Source organism: Bos taurus, chromosome 5 (genome assembly GCF_002263795.3).
Source record: "Bos taurus isolate L1 Dominette 01449 registration number 42190680 breed Hereford chromosome 5, ARS-UCD2.0, whole genome shotgun sequence".
Taxonomy (NCBI): domain Eukaryota; kingdom Metazoa; phylum Chordata; class Mammalia; order Artiodactyla; family Bovidae; genus Bos; species Bos taurus.
The window spans coordinates 58,649,728-58,672,550 of NC_037332.1; the positions used below are offsets into that span (position 1 = coordinate 58,649,728).

The 22,823-nt window shown below is 37.0% G+C and overlaps 1 pseudogene; it reads left to right on the forward strand.

Moving 5' to 3' along the window:
- OR6C285P (olfactory receptor family 6 subfamily C member 285, pseudogene) lies at nt 5,409–6,396 on the forward strand (annotated as a pseudogene).

Genomic DNA, 22,823 nt, shown 5'->3' on the forward strand with positions numbered 1-22,823 from the left:
TCAGTTCAGTCACTCAGTCATGTCCTACTCTTTGCAACCCCATGAATCGCAGCACGCCAGACTTCCCTGTCCATCACCAACTCCCGGAGTTCACTCAAACTCATATCCATCAAGTCAGTGATGCCACCCAGCCATCTCATCCTCTGTCGTCCCCTTATCCTCCTGCCCCCAATCCATCCCAGCATCAGAGTCTTTTCCAATGAGTCAACACTTCGTATGAGGTGGCCAAAGTACTGGAGTTTCAGCTTTAGAATCGTTCCTTCCAAAGAAATCCCAGGACTGATCACCTTCAAAATGAACTGGTTGGATCTCCTTGCAGTCCAAGGGACTCTCAAGAGTCTTCTCCAACACTACAGTTCATAAGCATCAATTCTTTGGTGCTCAGCTTTCTTCACAGTCCAAATCTCACATCCATACATGACTACAGGCAGAACCATAGCCTTGACTAGATGGACATTTGTTGGCAAAGTAATGTCTCTACTTTTGAATATGCTATCTAGGTTCGTCATAACTTTTCTTTCAAGGAGTAAGTGTCTTTTAATTTCATGGATACAGTTCCCGTAAGCGTCTTTTAATTTCATGGCTGCAATCACCATCTTCAGTGATTTTGGAGCCCTCCAAAATAAAGTCTGACACTGTTTGTACTGTTTCCCCATCATTTGCCATGAAGTGATGGGACCAGATGCCATGATCTTAGTTTTCTGAATGTTGAGCTTTAGGCCAATTTTTTCATTCACCTCTTTCACTTTCATCAAAGGGCTCTTTAGTTCTTCTTCACTTTCTGCCATAAGGATGGTGTCATCTGCATATCTGAGGTTATTGATATTTCTACCGGTAATCTTGATTCTAGGTTGTGCTTCTTCCAGCCCAGCATTTCTCATAATGTACTCTGCATATAAGTTAAATAAACAGGGTGACAATATACAGCCTTGACATGTTCCTTTTCCTATTTGGAACCTGTCTGTTGTTCCATATCCATTTCTAACTGTTGTTTCCTGACCTGTATATAGGTTTCTCAAGAGGCAGGTCAGGTGGTCCAGTATTCCCATCTCTTTCAGAATTTTCCACAGTTTATTGTGATCTACACAGTCAAAGGATTTGGCATAGTCAAGAAAGCAGAAATATATGTTTTTCTGGAACTCTTTTGCTTTTTCCATGATCCAGTGATGTTGGCAACTTGATCTCTGGTTCCTCTGCCTTTTCTAAAACCAGATTGAGCATCTGGAAGTCCACAGTTCATGTATTGCTGAAGCCTTCTTGGAGAATTCTGAGCATTACTTTACTGGCCTGTGAGTGAGTGCAGTTGTTTGCTGGTTTGAGCATTTTTTGGCATTGCCTTTCTTTGGGATTGTAATGAAAACTGACCTTTTCCAGTCCTGTGGTCACTGCCGAGTTTTCCAAATGTGCTGACATATTGAGCACAGTGCTTTCACAGCATCATCATCAGGATTTGAAATAGATCAACTGGAATTCCATCACCTCCACTAACTTTGCTCGTAGTGATGCTTTCTAAGTCCCACTTGACTTAACATTCCAGGATGTCTAGCTCTAGGTGAGTGATCACACTGTCGTGATTATCTGAGTTGTGAAGGTCTTTTTTATACAGTTCTGTGGATTCTTGCCACGTCTTCTTAATATCTTCTGCTTCTGTTAGGTCCATACCATTTCTGTCCTTTATCGAGCCCATCTTTGCATTAAATGTTCCCTTTGTCTCTCTAATTTTCTTGAAGAGATCTCTAGTCTTTCCCCTTCTGTTGTTTTCCTCTATTTCTTTGCATTGATCGCTGAGAAAGGCTTTCTTATTTCTCCTTGCTATTCTTTGGACCCTGCTTTCAGATGCTTATATCTTACCTTTTCTCCTTTGCTTTTTGTTTCTCCTCTTTTCACAGCCTTTTGTAAGGCCTCATCAGACAGCCATTTTGCTTTTTTGCATTTCATTTCCATGGGGAAGGTCTTGATCCATGTCTCCTGTAAAATGGCACAAACCTCCATCCATAATTCATCAGGCACTCTATCTATGAGATCTAGTCCCTTAATTTTATTTCTCACTTCCACTTGTATAATCATAAGTTTTGATTTCCACTTGTACAATCATAGGATTTGATTTAGGCAATCATTATTGGATAGTGTGGATCTATGTAATCTTCAGTTCAATTCAGTTGCTCAGTCAAGTCCGACTGTTTGCGACCCCATGAATCACAGGACCCCAGGCCACCCTGTCCATCACCAACTCCCGGAATTCACTCAAACTCACGTCCATCGAGTCAGTGATGCCATCCAGCCATCTCATCCTCTGTCGTCCCCTTCTCCTCCTGATTTTTGGGCTCCAAAATCACTGCAGATGGTGGTTGCAGCCATGAAATTAAAAGACACTTACTCTTTGGAAGGAAAGTTATGACCAACCTAGATAGCATATTGAAAAGCAGAGACATTACTTTGCAAACAAAGGTCCGTCTAGTCAAGGCTATGGTTTTTCCTGTGGTCATGTATGGATGTAAGAGTTGGACTGTGAAGAAGGCTGAGTGCCAAAAAATTGATGCTTTTGAACTGTCGTGTTGGAGAAGACTCTGGAGAGTCCCTTGGACTGCAAGGAGATCCAACCAGTCCATTCTAAAGGAGATCAGCCCTGGGATTTCTTTGGAAGGAATGATTTAAAGCTGAAACTCCAGTACTTTGGCCACCTCATGCGAAGAGTTGACTCATTGGAAAAGACTCTGATGCTGGGAGGAATTGGGGGCAGGAGGAGAAGGGGAAGACAGAGGATGAGATGGCTGGATGGCATCACTGACTCGATGGACGTGAGTCTGAGTGAACTCCAGGAGTTGGTGATGGACAGGGAGGCCTGGTGTGCTGCGATTCATGGGGTCACAAAGAGTAGGACACGACTGAGCAACTGAACTGAACTGAACTGAACGCATATATATGGAATTTAGAAAGATGGTAATGATAACCCTGTATGCAACACAGCAAAAGAGACACAGATGTATAGAACAGTCTTTTGGACTCTGTGGGAGAGAGAAGGGGGGATGATTTGCGAGAATGGCATTTAAACATGTATAATATCGTATAAGAAATGAATTGCCAGTCCAGGTTCATTGCAGGATACAGAAAGCTTGGGGCTGGTGCAGTGGGATGACCCAGAGGGATGGTATGGGGAGGGAGGTGGGAGTGGGGTTCAGGATTGGAAACACGTGTACACCTGTAGAAGATTCATGTTGATGTATGGCAAAACCAATGCAATATTGTATACTAAAAAAAAAATGGTATTTATGTTTTATATATTCAAAGTTGATTTATTCTATTTTATTCAGTTACATGCAAGTTTCACTCTCTTGTATTCTCTTTATGAATTAAACAATGCCTAGATAAAGTGATATGAAGAAATTATGGCAAATTTTTTTCTGAGACTTGAGAAAATATAGTTCTAGTACAGTCAGACCCACATGGTAAGAGAAGTCCTATGACTAAATCCTAAAATATAGTTTTTCAAATCAGAGGTAGAGCAACTAAAGGTGTCATAGCAAGGACAAAAATATATTTTGGTAATTAAAACTTACAACCACCTAGTAATTGAAGACTACAAGTCTTTTGTTGCCATTAAAGACATTAAGGCTCTTTACTAATATCTGCTTTGGAAAATCACCTTAAGAACTAAAATCTTATTTTATTTTTTCAAACAGGAAAAAAGTAATAAACAGAAAAGATAGGAATATTAGCAAGACAAATGCAAAAGAATAAAGTCAGCAAAGTATGCTCGAGAAACTCATTTCTCTTAAAAGTCTACGTGGAACTCTATTCAATGTTATGTGGCAGCTTGGATGGGAGTTTGGGGGAGAATTAATACATGTATCTGTCTGACTGAGTCCCTCCACTGTTCACCTGAATCTATCACAACATTGTTAATTGGCTATACTTCAATACAAAAAGAAAAAAGAGAGAGAGAGAGAATAACAACAAGCAAAAAATATTTGTTTTTAAATGCTCAGAAAAAAGAAAGAAAGAAAGAAAGAAAACCAAGTCCACAGGCATGCATATATTGAAGGACTGATATGATTAACATAAAAGGGTCAGTACAACATGGAAGTAAGTAAAATTCTTATATGTAGAAAGGATAGGAATAATATAATCTGGAGAAGTCAATGGTTTTATAAAGGAATTGGAGGATGTAAAAAAACACTGTGCCTGAACTTATACAAACATATGTAAGAATACATTTTAAAAGATTGAGGTAATTCCCTGGTAGTCCACTAGTTAGAACTCCACGCTTCCACTTCTGCTGGAATCTTTTCCATTCCTTATCAGGAAACTAAGACCCCATGGGCTGTGTTGTGACCAAAAAAAGAAAAGATTAATTGAAGTAAAGTGACACAATATTTTTCCTTAAGATGTTTGTTTGTGTCATGTTTTCATTTGTTTATTTACCACATATACTAAGAACAACTTTTGAGTATAGCAAAGCCAGTCAAAAAAATTGATAGCGATAATGATATACTTTCAGTGCAAAGGAAATGCAAAAAAAACTGTAAGCAGGATCTTCAAGTACTAGAAATCAATACTGCTATAGTCATTGATCATCACAGGAATCATACCATAACTCTAAAATCCGGTTTTGAAAAATCATCCTAATACTCATACTACAAAGACACACAAACTCAGTTCACTTGCACAGGTTAAATGAATATGAAAGGAAAAAGCATTTAAAACAATTGATATTCTTTTAATTAAATTATACATCCAGAATAGTGCCCACTTGGGAAAGATGACTACATATGCATATTAACACAAAAAATCAAATTCCAGGGGGAAAATTGTCAGGAATATTAGAATGAAGAGAACTAATGTATGAGAAAGAATTTAGAATTGACTATAGTATGTAATTATGTGTCATTGGCAATTTTTGAAGATACAACCTGTGAATAGATTAGAGAATATATACCTTTCTCTGCCTTAGGTTAATATATATGTGCATATATATGCTGGTGCATATTTAGTTAAAATATATTTTCATTTTATACATATACATTTAGGTTAATTTATATACATTTAGGCTAATTTATAAATATTAAAGTTATACATTTACACATACAATAGTTAATACCTGTAAGTTAATTTATATTGCTATATTCATATGTTTTAAGTTCATTTATTTTGTTTTTGTTTCATATGTAGATTTGACAAGGCTCACAGAGAGTAAGGGCTTCCCTGGTGGCTCAGCTGGTAAAGACTTTGCTGGCAATATGGGAGACTTGGTTTAAATCGCTGGGTTGGGAAGATTCCCTGGAGAAAGGAAAGGCTACCAACCCTAAATTTCTGGCCTGGAGAATTCCATGGACTGTATAGTCCATGGGGTTACAAAGAGTGACCTCAGACATGACTGAGCGACTCCCACTTTTCACAGAAGAGTTATGAGGAACCACTCAAAGGAAATAGAATTCATTCTCTTGGGATTGACCCACAATCACAAATTATGATTTTCCTGTTTCTCTTTTTCAGTTACACATTGAGCCTAATGGGGAATGTAATCATTATCCTTCTCACCCTGCTGGATATTCGCCTCAAAACTCCAATGCATTTCTTTCTTTGTTGTTTCTCTTTTTTAGAAATCATATTCACAACAGTATGTATTCCCAAATACGTGGTCATCATGGTGACTAAAAAAAAAACCATTGCATATAATTGTGCAGCTCAATTGTTCTTCCTTTTTTGTGAGTTACAGACTATTACTTTCTGGCTATCATGTCCTATGACCGCTATGTTGCCATCTGCAAACCGCTACATTACTCTGTCATCATGAACAGCAAAGTTTGTTATCAGCTTGTACTCAGATCTTGAGTAACTGGATTCCTAATTATCTTTCCTCCGTTTATCATGGGACTCGAGCTGGATTTCTGTGCTTCCAAAGTAATTGGTCACTTTATGTGTGAAATGTCTCCTATCCTGCAGATATCCTGCACAGATACATGTGTTCTGGAACTGATGTCTTTTAGCTTAGCTAAGGTAACACTTGGGGTCACATTGGTATTAGTGATTCTTTCTTACATTTATGTTATTAAGACCATTCTGAAATTCCCTTCAGCACAGCCAAGAGCCAAAGGTTTTTCCACCTGTACTTCCCACATGACTGTTGTCTCTCTGACATATGAAAGCTGTATATTTATGTATGCTAAATCATCTACAAGAGAACAGGTAACTATATCCAAAGGTGTAGCTTTGTTGTACACTTCAGTTACCAACAACAAAAATATGTTTCATGCATTTGTTCTGGTTACGTTTTCCTATTTCAATACTTATTTCATAGAGGACATTCTGTTCAAGAATCTTATAGCTCAGCTTCACCCTTATACTTTATTCTTTCTAAGGAAAACATCCCATCCTACTATAATAATTTACTGTCTCAAGTCTGTAATTCAAGTTTTAAATATCATCTCCTTATGGCTTATCAGTGTCTAAAAATCATGACTGAATAAAATATGCTTTGTGTAAGTGTGAGGCTCTGAGAGTGGCTCAGACTGTAAAGAACCTGCCTGCAATGCAGGAGATGCAGGTTCGATCCCTGGGTTGGTAAGATCCCTTGGAGAAGGAATGGCTGCCCATTCAGGTATTCTTGCCTGGGAAATCCCATGGACAGAGGAGCCTGGCAGGCTATAGTCCTTGGGGTCACAAAGAGTCAGACACCACTGAGCGACTAACACTACCCCTTGCCCCTTTTTTTTCTGTTTAAGTGTATCTTGTTGTGTGTAATTTATTAATTAAAGATATATTTATCGTGTATGTATCTTATTCCTAATATTGTGAGGGGCTAAACTGCTCTGTATTGCTATCCAGTATATAACTAGTGTTGCAACAAATATTGACAAAAGTATTAAGGGACATATTGGGTGGCTTCTGAGTATCTTGGAGTTCAGGAAGGGATTTCAGGAGACAGTGAAAATTATGCTAATTATGCTGTCCCTAAACATATATAGAAGGACAGTATACTGAGACAGAAGTATATGCAGATACCAGAGAAGTGTTAGAGAACCACATGCATTTAGAGAATTAGTACATGCAATGCTTAGACCAGGATTTTGAGATATTCATCCTGTTGAATAAAGGCTTCAGCACATACACCACATGGAACATTGCACAGAGTATTTTTATACCTCTAATTCTTTACATGTAAGGTAGTAGTAATGTAACCAACATCTCATGGTTTAGTAAATATGTAGCATTAGAAATACCTAGCACTCAATAAAAGAAAAGGATTTTTCTTAAGCAATTAAAAAAACACACACAATATTGTAAAGCAATCATCCTCCAATTAAAAATAAATTTAATAAAACTGTTTAAGCTATTACTTGTATGTTTTAAAAAATAGTAGTAACAACATGAAGGGTCTTGTGTGCTGGAATAGTTTTCTGGACTGAAAGTTAATGTAACAATTAATTTAAAATGGTTGTATATAAGAACCACTTAGATAGTCTCATAATATAATTTCAAGGTTTTATTCCTAGTGAGTTCAAGGCATTTTGTCTAGGAAACCATCCATACAACCTCAAATAATATACACTCAAGACATTTTGAGGTGCTTTTCATTAACTGATATTAAAAAAAAAAAGAATCATTGAAATTACATATAAGATGTAAAATTTAATATTGAAATTTCTTACTTTGGGGAAGTTACTCTTGAAAATGATGTTGTATATGACTAATATTAAGGTAAAAAGAGCAAGTGAGGGAAATATTTTTCTTAAATCCGGAAAAGTTTTGAAGTTTAGTATATAAATATGACAGTGGCTCTACAACACAGTCAGAGATACTTAGGGAAAAACAATGAGAAATTTTATTAAACTTATTATTTGAGGGGTAATGGTGCAGGGGGAATATAAATCCTCCTTGTTCATTCCCCATTTCCACACTCAGACAATATATATTGAATAATTTAAGGAAGCATTTTATAATCATCTCATAAAGTGTTAATCACACAGAAATTATGAAAAAAAAAGGCACATTTATCCATGAAGGATCAGATTTCCCAATTGAATGAAGATGAATTAACTGAAAGATATTTTAGATGTTTTACTGTAATAATTCCTATTTTCTATGTTCCTCCCTAAGTAGATATGGAGTTTGCCTTTGGTCTAATTGTTAAAAATATTGTTAATAATTAATTAAGTTATCCAATTATAATGTAGGGAAATGATATATTACCATGTTTTCCATCACCCACAACTGCTCTTTCTAACAAGCCACTACTCCCCTCAGAAGTTATGGTTTTATGTGTTCTTATTTTAGTGTGTGTGTATGTGTGTGTGACCTGTCAGTAAATTTCCTCTCAAAAAGCCAAAGCAAGGAAAAGAATATTTTATTTTATCTGTTTGGGAATACTGCCATAGGTTTTAACCAGGAGCTAAATTATAACTGTTATACTCTATTGCTTCTTAATATTGTGCTGAGAATCACAGCTGTCTTATCCCCAGATATTGGAACTTTCTCTCCAAAAGACAGAACCTTCACTGTTGAGAATGAAACATGGGAAAGTTGACATTCTCATATCTCACGCCCCAGAATTTCCTCCACCCACTTTCCCAATAACCCAACCAAAGAGTCTTTCTTAGTTAAATCATATCAGCGAACTACATTGTCATTTCATCCTAAAGTCGACTCCTTACTTTACATTTTCCAGCAGACCTCTTATGAGGATGTTTCACATGGAAAAGTTGAAGTGTGAGATATCAGATCAATCATAGCTTTGACCTGATCATATCACTTTACAGTTACAGAAATTTTGAGAATTAAACTTAGCTTTTCAAACAGAATAATAAAGAAATAGAGAATTAAAATTACTGTTAAAGTGAGATATACCACATTAGAAGTTGAAGAATAAAAATCTATTTTTCATCTCAACAGACATAGAGGTTTTCCACATATTCTCTAGATCCATCCATGTTGCTGCAAATGGCAGATATCACTATTTTTTTCATTGTTGCATAATACACCATTTGTAGCAACATTGAATGGACTAAAGATTATTATATTTAGTGAAATAAGTCAGAGAAAGATAAACTTGTATGATATCACTTATGTGGGGAATCTAAAAATTAAATTATGAAAAGTACATAGAAAAACACAGATATAGAAAACAAACTACTAGAGGTTGACCAGTTTTCCCAGCACCACTTGTTAAAGAGATTGTCTTTAATCCATTGTATATTCTTGCCTCCTTTGTCAAAGAATGGGAGAAAATAATAGCAAATGAAGCAACCGACAAACAACTAATCTCAAAAATATACAAGCAACTCCTACAGCTCAACTCCAGAAAAATAAATGACCCAATCAAAAAATGGGCCAAAGAACTAAATAGACATTTCTCCAAAGAAGACATACAGATGGCTAACAAACACATGAAAAGATGCTCAACATCACTCATTATCAGAGAAATGCAAATCAAAACCACTATGAGGTACCATTTCACACCAGTCAGAATGGCTGCGATCCAAAAGTCTACAAGCAATAAATGCTGGAGAGGGTGTGGAGAAAAGGGAACTCTCTTACACTGTTGGTGGGAATGCAAACTAGTACAGCCACTATGGAGAACAGTGTGGAGATTCCTTAAAAAACTGGAAATAGAACTGCCTTATGATCCAGCAATCCCACTGCTGGGCATACACACTGAGGAAACCAGAAGGGAAAGAGACACGTGTACCCCAATGTTCATCGCAGCACTGTTTATAATAGCCAAGACATGGAAGCAACCTAGATGCCCATCAGCAGATGAATGGATAAGAAAGCAGTGGTACATATACACAATGGAGTATTACTCAGCCATTAAAAAGAATACATTTGAATCAGTTCTAATGAGATGGATAAAACTGGACCCTATTATACAGAGTGAAGTAAGCCAGAAAGAAAAACACCAATACAGTATACTAACACATATATATGGAATTTAGAAAGATGGTAACAATAACCCTGTGTACGAGACAGCAAAAGAGACACTGATGTATAGATCAGTCTTATGGACTCTGTGGGAGAGGGAGAGGGTGGGGAGATTTGGGAGAATAGCATTGAAACATGTATAATATCATGTATGAAACGAGTCACCAGTCCAGGTTCGACACACGGTACTGGATGCTTGGGGCTGGTGCACTGGGACGACCCAGAGGGAGGGTAGGGGAGGGAGGAGGGAGGTGGGTTCAGGATGGGGAACGCGGGTATACCTGTGGCGGATTCATTTCGATATTTGGCAAAACTAATACAATATTGTAAAGTTTAAAAATAAAATTAAAAAAAAAAAGAAAACAAACTACTGGTTATCAATAGGGGGCAGGAAAAGGGTAGGGGCAAGATATGATTATGTTATGGATATTAAGAGATACAAATTGCTATGCATAAAATACATAAGCAGCAAGGATATTTTGTACAGCAGAGGGTTTTATAGCCATCTTGTAACATCTCTTAAAGAACTATAATTTGTAAAAACTAAATTATCATTCTCTATACAATGGAGTAATATAATATTGTACATCCATTGTATTTCAATATAAATATTTTCACTTTTTAGTTAAGATAATTCTCTCATTTCTTTACAAAAACTAAATTGACCCTCCAATAATAATTTTGTTATATTGTCATGATTATGTCCCTGGGGTAAAAGAGCATAGAGAAAGAAAAGGTGAAAAAGAGACACAGAAACAGAGAGTGAGACAGAAATAAAAAGAGAGAGATTGGACTTGAGGACCAGATGAAAGAGATTAGATTTTAGCTAGATAAAATTCTATTTTTCTGAGAATTTTTAAATCAGCTTCATCCTTATACAAACTTCATTTTCTGAAGGCCTGCATTGTATCTTTATATGTATAAATATAGCTTCTCTTGATCTTTATTATATAAATACTTTATCATATATACGGATTTATTTTATCTCGTGGAAAATCACCCTATTGATCTCAGATTACTTTCTTTGACCATGTAGACAATTTGTGATATAAGACTTCCATTACCAGGACAACAAACTTACCTTCATTTTTATTACTATCATCGACTTCATCATTAACATTACCACATTTCTAAAATATTCAAGTGTATGTATAAAACAAATTTAAATTTATTACTGACATACAGAAATGTCTATATATTTTTCCAGTTTTTAATGTATCATTAAAAAATAAAAAAATAATATTTGTTATAGACAGCACTATATTCTCACTTTATAATCAACTCCTTTACCCTACTGCGTAGTGTACAGAGGATAGATACCTGAAAAGTTAATTTTGAAGATTCAGAATCAAACATATCCATTGAAAACTGCCAGTGACTAATGTTTGGTGAAATGAGATATTTTCCAGATGAGATAAAACTTTAGGTATGAGATGAAAAATTATGGGGCTCTAATATATAACCTTGTGTTGTTGGAAGAGGGTGTTTGCTATGACCAGTGCTTTCCCTTGGCAAAATTCTATTAGCCTTTGCCCTGCTTCATCTGTACTCCAAGGCCAAATTTGCCTGTTGCTCCAGAGATAATTCTGTCGTTTTTGAAATTGCATCCAAGTACTGCATTTCGGACTCTTTTGTTGACCATGATGGCTACTCCATTTCTTCTAAGGGATTCCTGCCCACAGTAGTAGATATAATGGTCATCTGAGTTAAATTCACCCATTCCAGTCCATTTTAGTTTGCTGATTCCTAGAAGGGCGACGTTCACTCTTGCCATCTCTTGTTTGACCACTTCTGATTTACCTTGATTCATGGACCTAATATTCCAGGTTCCTATGCATCTTTATAGCATCGGACCTTGCTTCTATCACCAGTCACATGCACAACTGGGTATTATTTGTGTTTTGGCTCCATCCCTTCATTCTTTCTCAAGTTATTTCTCCACTGATCTCCAGTAGCATATTGGGCACCTACCGACCTGAGGAGATCCTCTTCCAGTATCCTTACATTTTTCCTTTTCATACTGTTCATGGGGTTCTCAAGGCAAAAATACTGAAGTGGTTTGCCATTCCCTTCTCGAGTGGACCACATTCTCTCAGACCTCTCCACCATGACCCATCTGTCTTGGGTGACCCCACATGGCATGGCTTAGTTTCATTGAGTTAGACAAGGCTGTGGTCTGTGTGATCAGATTGGTTAGTATTCTGTGATTAAGGTTTCAGTGTGTCTGCCCTCTGATGCCCTCTCACAACACCTACCATCTTACTTGGGTTTCTCTTACCTTGGACATGGGGTATCTCTTCATGGCTGCTCCAGCAAAGTGCAGCCGCTGCTCCTTACCTTGGACAAGGTCACCCCTCCTAACATTGAACGTGGAGTAGCTCCTTTCAGCACCCCTGCGGCCATGCAGCCGCCACTCCTTGGACTTGGGGTAGCTCGTCTCAGCTGCCGCCCCTGACCTCAAGCGTGGGGTAGCTCCTCCAGGCAAAAACAAGACTGGGAGTGGACTGTGGCTCAGATCATGAACTAAGGAGGTGCCAATTCAGACTTAAACTGAAGAAAGTAGGGAAAACCACTCGACCATTCAGGTCTGACCTATATCAAATCCCTTATGATTATACAGTGGAAGTGAGAGATAGATTTAAGGGACTAGATCTGATAGGCAGAGTGCCTGATGAACTGTGGACGGAAGTTCATGACATTGTACAGGAGGCAGGGATCCAGACTATCACCATGGAAAAGAAATGCAAAAAACAAAATGGATGTCTGAGGAGGCCTTGCAAATAGCTGTGAAAAGAAGAGAAGCGAAAAGCAAAGGAGAAAAGGAAAGATATCCCCATTTGAATGCAGAGTTCCAAAGAATAGCAAGGACAGATAAGAAAGCCTTCCTCAGTAATCAACCCAAAGAAATAGAGGAAAACAATAGAATGGTAAAGACTAGAGGTCTCGTCAAGAAAATTAGAGAGACCAAGGGAACATTTCATGCAATGATGGACTCGATAAAGGACAGAAATGGTATGGACTTAACAGAAGCAGAAGATATTAAGAGGTCGCAAGAATACATAGAACTGTATAAAAAAGATCTTCACGACCAAGAATATCACGACGGTGTGATCACTGACCTAGAGCCAGACATCCTGGAATGTGAAGTCTAGTGGGCCTTAGAAAGCATCACTACAAGCAAAGCTAGTGGAGGTGATGGAATTCCAGTTGATCTATTTCAAATCCTGAAAAATGATGCTGTGAAAATGCTGCACTCAATATGCCAGCACATTTGGAAAACTCAGCAGTGGCCACAGAACTGGAAAAGGTCAGTTTTCATTCCAATCCTAAATAAAGGCAATGCCAAAGAATGTTCAAACTACCACACAATTGCATTCATCTCACACGCTAGTAAAGTAATGCTCAACACTCTCCAAGCCAGGCATCAGCAATACATAAACCATGAACTTCCAGATGTTCGAGCTGGTTTTAGAAAAGGCAGAGGAACCAGAGTACAAATTGGCAACATCCTCTGAATCATCGAAAAAACAAGAGAGTTCCAGAAAAACATCTATTTCTGCTTTATTGACTATGCCTTTGACTTTGACTGTGAAAGCCTTTGACTGTGTGGATCACAATAAACTGTGGAAAATTCTGAAAGAGATGGGAATACCAGACCACCTGACCTGCCTCTTGAGAAATTTGTATGCAGGTCAGGAAGCAACAGTTAGAACTGGACATGGAACAACAGACTGGTTCCAAATAGGAAAAGGAGTACATCAAGCCTGTATACTGTCACCCTGGTTATTTAAATTATATGCAGAGTACATCATGAGAAACGCTGGGCTGAATGAGCCACAAGCTGGAATCAAGATTGCCAGAAGAAATATCAATAACCTCAGATATGCAGATGACAACACCCTTATGGCAGAAAGTGAAGAAGAACTAAAGAGTCTCTTGATGAAAGTGAAAGAGGAGAGTGAAAAAGTTGGTTTAAATCTCAACATTCAGAAAACTAAGATCATGGCATCTGGTCCCATCACTTCATGGGAAATAGATGGGGAAACAGTGGAAGCAGTGAGAGACTTTATTTTTCTGGGCCACAAAAACACTGCAGATGGTGATTGCAGCCATGGAAATAAAAGATGCTTACTCCTTGGGAGGAAAGTTATGACCAACCTAGACAGCATATTCAAAGGCAGAGACATTACTTTGCCAACAAAGGTCCGTCTAGTCAAGGCTATGGTTTTTCCAGTGGTCATGTATGGATGTGATTGTGGATTATAAAGAAAGCTGAGCACAGAAGAATTGATGCTTTGGAACTGTGGTGTTGGAGAAGACTCTTGAGAGTCCCTTGGACTGCAAGGAGATCCAACCAGTCCATTCTAAAGGAGATCAGTCCTGGGTGTTCATTGGAAGGACTGATGTTGAAGCTGAAACTCCAATACTTTGGCAACCTGATGCAAAGAGCTGACTCATTTGAAAAGACCCTGATGCTGGGAAAGATTGAGGCCAGAGGAGAAGGGGATGGCAGAGCATGAGATGGTTGGATGGCATCACTGACTTGATAGACATGGGTTTGAGTGAATTTCAGGAGTTGGTGATGGACAGTGATACCTGGCGTGCTGCGGTTCATGGGGTCACAAAGAGCTGGACACGACTGAGCAACTGAACTGATACATATGTCATCAGAACAATTTTGAGAATCCCTTCTACCACTCAGAGGACAAAGGCCTTTCCACACACTCTTCCTACATGATTGCCGTCTCCATCTCTTATGGCAGCTGCATTTTCATGTACATGAATCCATCAGCAAAGAACAGGGTCTCTTTGAGCAAGGGAATAGCTGTGCAAAATATCTCAGTTGCCCCCATGCTAAACCCATTCATCTATACCCTAGGAATCAGCAAGTCAAGAGAGCCTTCATGGATATGGTAAGGAAGAATGTACTTTTCTCAGGGAAATGAAAAAATAAAAGTCCCATTTCATAAATTAGAGGCATGAGGTCATATCAAATCAGTTGCTCACTCGTGTCCAACTCTTTGTGACCCCATGAATCGCAGCACGCCAAGCCTCCCGGTCCATCACTAACTCCCGGAGTTCACTCAGACTCATGTTCATCGAGTCAGTGATGCCCATCCAGCCATCTCATCCTCTGTCATCCACTTCTCCTCTTGCCCTCAATCCCTCCCAGCATCAGAGTCTTTTCCAACTTTTTCACTCTCCACTTTCACTTTCATCAAGAGGCTTTTTAGTTCCTCTTCACTTTCTGCCATAAGGGTGGTGTCATCTGCATATCTGAGGTTATTGATATTTCTCCCGGCAATCTTGATTCCAGCTTGTGTTTTTTCCAGTCCAGCGTTTCTCATGATGTACTCTGCATATAAGTTAAACAAACAAGGTGACAATATACAGCCTTGACAAACTCCTTTTCCTATTTGGAACCAGTCTGTTGTTCCATGTCCAGTTCTAACTGTTGCTTCCTGACCTGCATAATGAAATGCAATTAAATAAAACTCAGAACTTTTCAAAATCTATTGATTTTCATATTGTCTCCAGAGTTATTTTTCATTACTCATAATTTCATTGACAGCAGCTTCATAAATATATGTATACATTTTTTTTTTTCAATTCAAATTCCCATCCTCCTCTCATTCCCTTACCTTCCTTTGGACTCAGCTTTTCATTCTGTGCTTCCTGGGTGGTGCCAGGGGTAAAGAGTCCGCCTGCCAATGCAGGAAACTCAAGAGACACAGGTTTGGTCCCTGGGTGGGGAAGACGCTTTGGAGTAGCAAATGGCAGCACACTCCAGTATTCTTGCCTGGAAAATTCTATGAACAGAGGATCCTGATGGGCTACAGCCCATGGTGTCATAAAGACCTGGCATGACTGTGCAGCTGCACACATGTGTTCCACTCTGTAACTATGAAACTGCCATTTCCTTCTTTGAAACTTTTAAAATTCCATTTCTTCCACAATATTTTTTGGGAAATTGAATTCAGTCAGAAAGAGGTAGAGCAAGAATGCACATGAGAGATTTCTTTCTCAAATTCAGGAAACAGTAAATCATGCTAAACACTATTTTTAGTTTACTATAGAAGACCATGAACATAATCTGACCATCTTATTAGAGTATTACATATATTATTCTCTCCCTACAATGGCCTACTTTGAAATTATGTGAAAAACAGCACAACTAAAAAGTTAATGGAATTGTAGTTTCTTGAGAAATCAAAAATCTTTTATTACCCAACTTAAAATCTTCTCTGCCATGTAAGTTATCAATTTGAGAACAATTATGAATATATACTTTCAAGAAAACTGTGAAATTGTCCCTCTTTTGGGGAACACTTTAAGTAACACATAACAATTTCTAATAAAAGCCTGAAGAATTAAAAATTGTTGGAAACCATATATGACTACATTTGCTATAATCAGTTTTGTATTTAATGTTTGAAATTAAGCTGTTTTTTTATTTAATCAATAGTTGACAGTTTTTACAACTTTCTTATATTAGTGGTTATTTTGAGTTAATATCATACAAATATAATGCATTCAATTACCTAATTAAATGACAATCTTAATGAATAGGGATAAAGATGCTGACATTGGCAAAATTTTACTGTATATAAATTTAAAATTTTCTTTTGTTAAAAATTTGTATGTTAACTCTGCTTTAAGTATTATAATGATTAGAATTTAGAAGATGATTATGCAAGATCATGCAACTCTGGCACTAAGTTGTTTTTAGTTTTTTGTTTTTTTTGCTTTTCCATGAAGCCAAAATTTTAAATAATACTGAATGTTACCCACTCTCAATTTACATTTTCTAACCTATTTTCTATTATGACTGTAATCCTAATTCATTGAGCCAAATTATTCCTGATATGCATACACTGTACTCAGTTGAAAGTTTAGATCCATAATTGCTGAAAAACAAAGAAAACAACATTAAACATTACTAAAGAGTTTTCCAGTTTGGAAAGAGTCATGGAGCTACTATCTCCTACCTTCTTGTTGAATTAATACTTTCTACAGTTAATTGGAAATATTTTAAAATACTGAAATTTAGAATTGATTGATGATGTGGGTTCTTGATACCTGAATAAAAATATACCATAAACTAGCGAATTATAGTTCCAAGAATTAAAGAAATGGTAAATTTTATTACAAAAGTTATGAAGGGATTTATGTTGATATCAAATAATGTGGCTCTCTAACTCTACACAAACTCTTTAGTGGTTATTATAAAGTTTTCAATCAGTGTAAACATTTTAATTATAAGTATTGGAAGTCAACACAGCTTTTGCCTAAAGGGCACTATATTAATAATTTAGAATTTGCAGACCATAGTGTCCCTGATGAAAGTACTCAGTTCTCCCCCTCTATCATACAAATGCAGCTATAAACCATATGTTAATGAAAGGGCTCAGGTGTGCCCGAATAAACTTTTAACACTAAGATGTGGTGGGCCAAAATGACACATGGACAACAGTTTTTCCATAAACTTTGGCTAGTATATTATTTCCTATTTAATATCAGTTAATTTGACTAAAATTTGAAAATTTAATAAAAGATATGATTTTCAAATTTAACAGCAAATGTCATTTATTCCTTGTTAAGAAGGTGAATGAGGACAACTTATAAAATATTTATGGAAGAAAAGATGAGGCAAACATTTCTAACTCATTTTTGGACATTTATATTGGTTTTGATATCAAAGATTAAGTGAGAAAGTCACCAGCAATTTGACTCATAAATAAGGAGATAATGTACTAAAAGAAATGATCAAAACTAGTATTTCATGTTACATGTGGCCTTATCCCAAAGATAATTATCTTTAGAGAATTTACTTGTGGAATTTGCCTCATCAAAAGACTAAAAATGAAAAACAAAAGTTGAAATGAAAATCATATATGTGATGATAAAATGCAGTGACAATTCATGACTTTTTAAAGTCTCTTAGTAAAACAGAATAGAACATTATTTCAGTAGCATAAGTAACCTGACTAGATCATCACAACTAGATATGCTACCTGCTCCTTGTCTGGCTCCAATTTGAACAAGTCAACAAAAAATGATGTTTTGAGACAATTGAGTAATAGGAGTATGTTCCCAGTGGCTCAGTAGCAAAGAATCCTCCTGCCAAGGCAGAAGACTCAGGAGATATGGGTTCAGTCCCTGGGTCCAGAAGATCTCCTAGAGGAGGAAATAGCAACCTCCTCCTGTGTTCTTGCTTGGGACATCCCATAAGCAGAGGAGCCTGGTGGGCTAGAGTCCGTGGGGTCACAAAGAATCAGACACAACTGAGCAAGTGAGCATGAACATGTGCAAGTGCATGCAAGGTGATAAATGATACCAAAGACATTTTGCTAATTTAGCTAGCTTGGAAACTGCATCAGGATTAAGCAAAAATATATACATATTTTTTTAGGAATTCATACTGAAAATATACAGGTAAGAAAAAGTTTGCTATATAAGATCTAGTTTAAAATACAACAAAATGCACTAGCCCCAAGCATCCAGAGGGATGGTATGGGGAGGGAGGAAGGAGGAGGGTTCAGGATGGGGAACACATGTATACCTGTCGTGGATTCATTTTGATATTTGGCAAAACTAATACAATTTGTAAAGTTTAAAAATAAAAAAAAATTTAAAAAAAATTTTAATCATAAAAAAAGAAACACTAAAATTAATTAGCTATTTCAAATGACAACAAATATAAAAAAATAAAATACAACAAAATGTTTCAAAGCTTTTCAAAAAAAAGGTAAAGCAATATAAAATAGCCTTTATATCTATTGAATCTGCTTGATCTGTACTTGAAACTACTTCTCCCAGTTCTCTATCCTAGTGTATACTTTAAAATATTCATAATTTAAAGTTTACAGCACATATCATTTTTAATGTTAAATAGTAGCTGTATTTTTGGTAAAATCAGTTTTAAGATGTGAAGAACCACTATAACTGCTTTATTCAATATTCTGCTGGAGATTCTATCCAGGAAACTAGTTCAACAAAAATTGAAAAATATCAAAAATGAGAAAACAAAATAAACCAAAAATCATTCTTTGCAATCAGCATGATTTTCCTTCTAGTATCTTACTGTATTTACACTAAATGTTTCTTAAGCTGGAAAGTATCCCTCTCCCAGATAATCACATGGTTAGCACCCATCCCTCCTTCAGATCTCTGTCCAAATATCACCTCAATAAAATCTACCCCACTGACACTATTTAAAATTATACCAGCTCCCCACTTTCAAGGCATTTCAGTTTTCTCTTCCTTTCCAAAACACTTATTATTATTACATTCATGCTTATTATCTACATTCTCTCCCATCCCTCAGCCCATGAAAGTAGGGATCTTTGTCCACTTTGTAGATGAACTGGTTCAGTCCCAGCAGTGGTGTGCTGGAGCCTGTCTGGACCACAACATGGGACCCAGTTGTGCACAGGTTCTTGAAATCTGCCCCGGTAACAGACTTTACCTTTACATTTGAAGGGAATTGCAACCCACTTCAGCATTTTTGCCTGGAGAATTCCATGGACAGAGGAACCTGACGGTCTACAGTCCATGGGGTCACAAAGAGTTGGACACGACTGAGTAACTAACGTTTTTTTAACCAAATAGTGATTCTTTTCATATTTTGTTTCTCAAATTCTTTAACAATCAGTTTTTAAGATTTTATTGAGTACTGGAGATTGATTATACACCAAAATTATTTCAAATATTTATTCATTCAGAAATATTTATTGAGTATCTACCACATGACTGACAGATGTTCTAAATGAGAGAATAGTAAATGTTTAACAACTGCCTCTCAGAGGTGAAGTTGAGGGGCTGATTTGTTGGTTTTGTCAATTTCTAAATCTAAATCAAATTTTTGCACGCTCAATATGACGTGTTTTTTTATGAATTTACCTCGTTTAGCTCAGTCATTTTGGTTTTTGACACTTTCTTTTTTTATTTTTTATTTATTTTTTACTTTACAATATTGTATTGGTTTTGCCATACATCAACGTGCATCCACCACGGGTGTACATGTGTTCCCCATCCTGAACTCCCTTCCCACCTCCCTCCCCATACCACCACTCTATGGAGAACAGTGTGGAGATTCCTTAAAAAATTGGAAACTTTCTAAAAAAAAAAAAAAATTGGAAACTTTCTTTTTAAAAATAATTTTACTTATTTATTTTTGGCTGCACAGGCTTTTTCTAGATGAGACAGGTGGGGGCTACTCTCTATTATGGTGTATAAGCTTCTCATTTCCGTGGCTTCTCTTCATGTGGAGCACGGGCTGTAGGTGGTAAGGGCTTCAATACTTGCAACATGTTGACTCAGTAATTGCAGTTCCTGGGCTCTAGAGCATAGGCTCAGATTTTGTGGTGAACTGTCTTAGTTGCTGATGTCATCCAGCCATCTCATCCTCTGTCGTCCCCTTCTTCTCTTGCCCTCAATCCCTCCCAACATCAAAGTCTTTTCCAAAGAGTCAACTCTTCGCATGAGGTGGCCAAAGTACTGGAGTTTCAGCTTCAGCATCATCCCTTCCAAAGAAATCCCAGGGCTGATCTCCTTCAAAATGGACTGGTTGGATCTCCTTACAGTCCAAGCAAAACTAATACAATATTGTAAAGTTTAAAAATAAAATAAAACAGAAAACTAAAAAAAAAAAAAAAGAGTTCTCCAACACTACAGTTCAAAAGCATCAATTCTTTGGCGCTCAGCCTTCTTCACAGTCCAACTCTCACATCCATACATGACCACAGGAAAAGCCATAGTTTTGACTAGACGAACCTTTGTTGGCAAAGTAATGTCTTTGTTTTTAATATGCTATCTAGGTTGGTCATAACTTTCCTTCTGAGGAGTACGCGTCTTTTAATTTTGTGGCTGCAGTCACGATCTGCAGTGATTTTGGAGCCCAGAAAAATAGAGTCTGACACTGTTTCCACTGTTTCCCCATCTGCTTCCCATGAAGTGATGGGACCGGATGACATGATCTTCATTTTCTGAATGTTGAGCTTTAAGCCAACTTTTTCACTCTCCACTTTCACCTTCATCAAGAGGCTTTTGAGTTCCTCTTCACTTTCTGCCATAAGGGTGGTGTCATCTGCATATCTGAGGTTATTGATATTTCTCCCCGCAATCTTGATTCCAGCTTGTGTTTCTTCCAGTCCAGCGTTTCTCATGATGTACTCTGCATATAAGTTAAATAAACAGGGTGACAATATACAGCCTTGACGAACTCCTTTTCCTATTTAGAACCAGTCTGTTGTTCCATGTCCAGTTCTAACTGTTGCTTCCTGACCTGCATACAAATTTCTCAAGAGGCAGGTCAGGTGGTCTGGTATTCCCATCTCTTTCAGAATTTTCCACAGTTTATTGTGATCCACACAGTCAAAGCATAAGCACTTTCTTATTAATACTCACAAAACGGATTCACCTGTGTCTTTTAATAATGCCTCATCAGCTCCCTGTTTACTTAACAAATTACCCTGAGAAAACAGGAAAGAGAAGGTAAATCCAATTCCCTGTGTATGACATACATGGAGAAGATATTTCTAAATATCTTTTTCCCAAAGCAGCATTTGTAGGAAAATATAACAGTCTCTTGGAGAAGGCAATGGCACCCCACTCCAGTACTCTTGCCTGGAAAATCCAATGGAAGTAGGAGCCTGGTAGGCTGCAGTTCATGGGGTTGCTGGGAGTCAGAAATGACTGAGCGACTTCACTTTCACTTTTCACTTTCATGCATTGGAGAAGGAAATGGCAACCCACTCCAGTGTTCTTGCCTGGAGAATCCCAGGGACGGGGGAGCCTGGTGGGCTGCCATCTATGGAGTCACACAGAGTCGGACACAACTGAAGTGACTTAGCATAGCATAGCATAGCATTACAGTCTCTGAAGCCTAAGGAAAATATTACTTAAATTGCATGGATAAATAATCAGAGAAAAACAAAATTGTCATTTAAAATCTGTGCATTAATATAAAGAAAATGGTTAATAAGTAGTGCTTTTATTATGTGAAAAGGTGTAAGAAATATTTGACTAGTCCCACCAAGTTCAACTGAGTTTGTACACAGAGCTTGGATGAGAGACAAGAATCAATTATGAGTCACAGTATAATGCAATATGCCCCAATTTTGCAATATCAGGAATGAAGGATATTGTGGCTCAAATATTATCAGTTGAACCACAATGAGAATATAATCCTTGAGAACAATGACATGGTTAAGTCACCATATTTGTTTTGAGAGTACAATTGAAACCAAATAAATTGTTAACTCAGCTCACCAACCCTGCAATTATATAATTATTGAAGTGATCAGACCATAAAATTTGAGACTAAATCATCAAGAAAAACAAGGAAGCAAGTACAATTTGTTATTATTCAGGTTAATGAATATTGTTACATCTCATTTATATGTTTTAAAGTAGCATTTCCATATGGGTTTGTGAATTTAAGAATTTTTTTTTTTTATTAAAGAGTAAATGGTGGTTTACTAACAAGAATGCTATTCATGGGGTCCTAAAGAAGCTGCATAGCAATAAGTATTGAGTTGTTCATTAATTTTTCCTAAATTAAATGGTTTTCATTTATAGAAATAAAACTATGAAAATGACATTCCTTATTTAAAGGAATAGCTGCTTCCCAGTAAAGGTTTTGCCCATCTACTTATTCATTTGCTAAGGCAAAATTGTAAAATAAAAAAAAAAGGAGTGTGCATTGTATGAACTAAACTGAGTGTAGGCAATTATTTAATTTGGTAGCAGAAGTTACAGTTTCTTGTGCTTTTGGTCTTTTATCAGAAAAGGAAGAAATTAAGGCATTGCATCAACAAAACTTTATGGAAGTAAATTAGGAGAGAGTGCCACCAAAATATTCCCATGGGTATCTACCTATATTCTAAAGTGATATATTACTA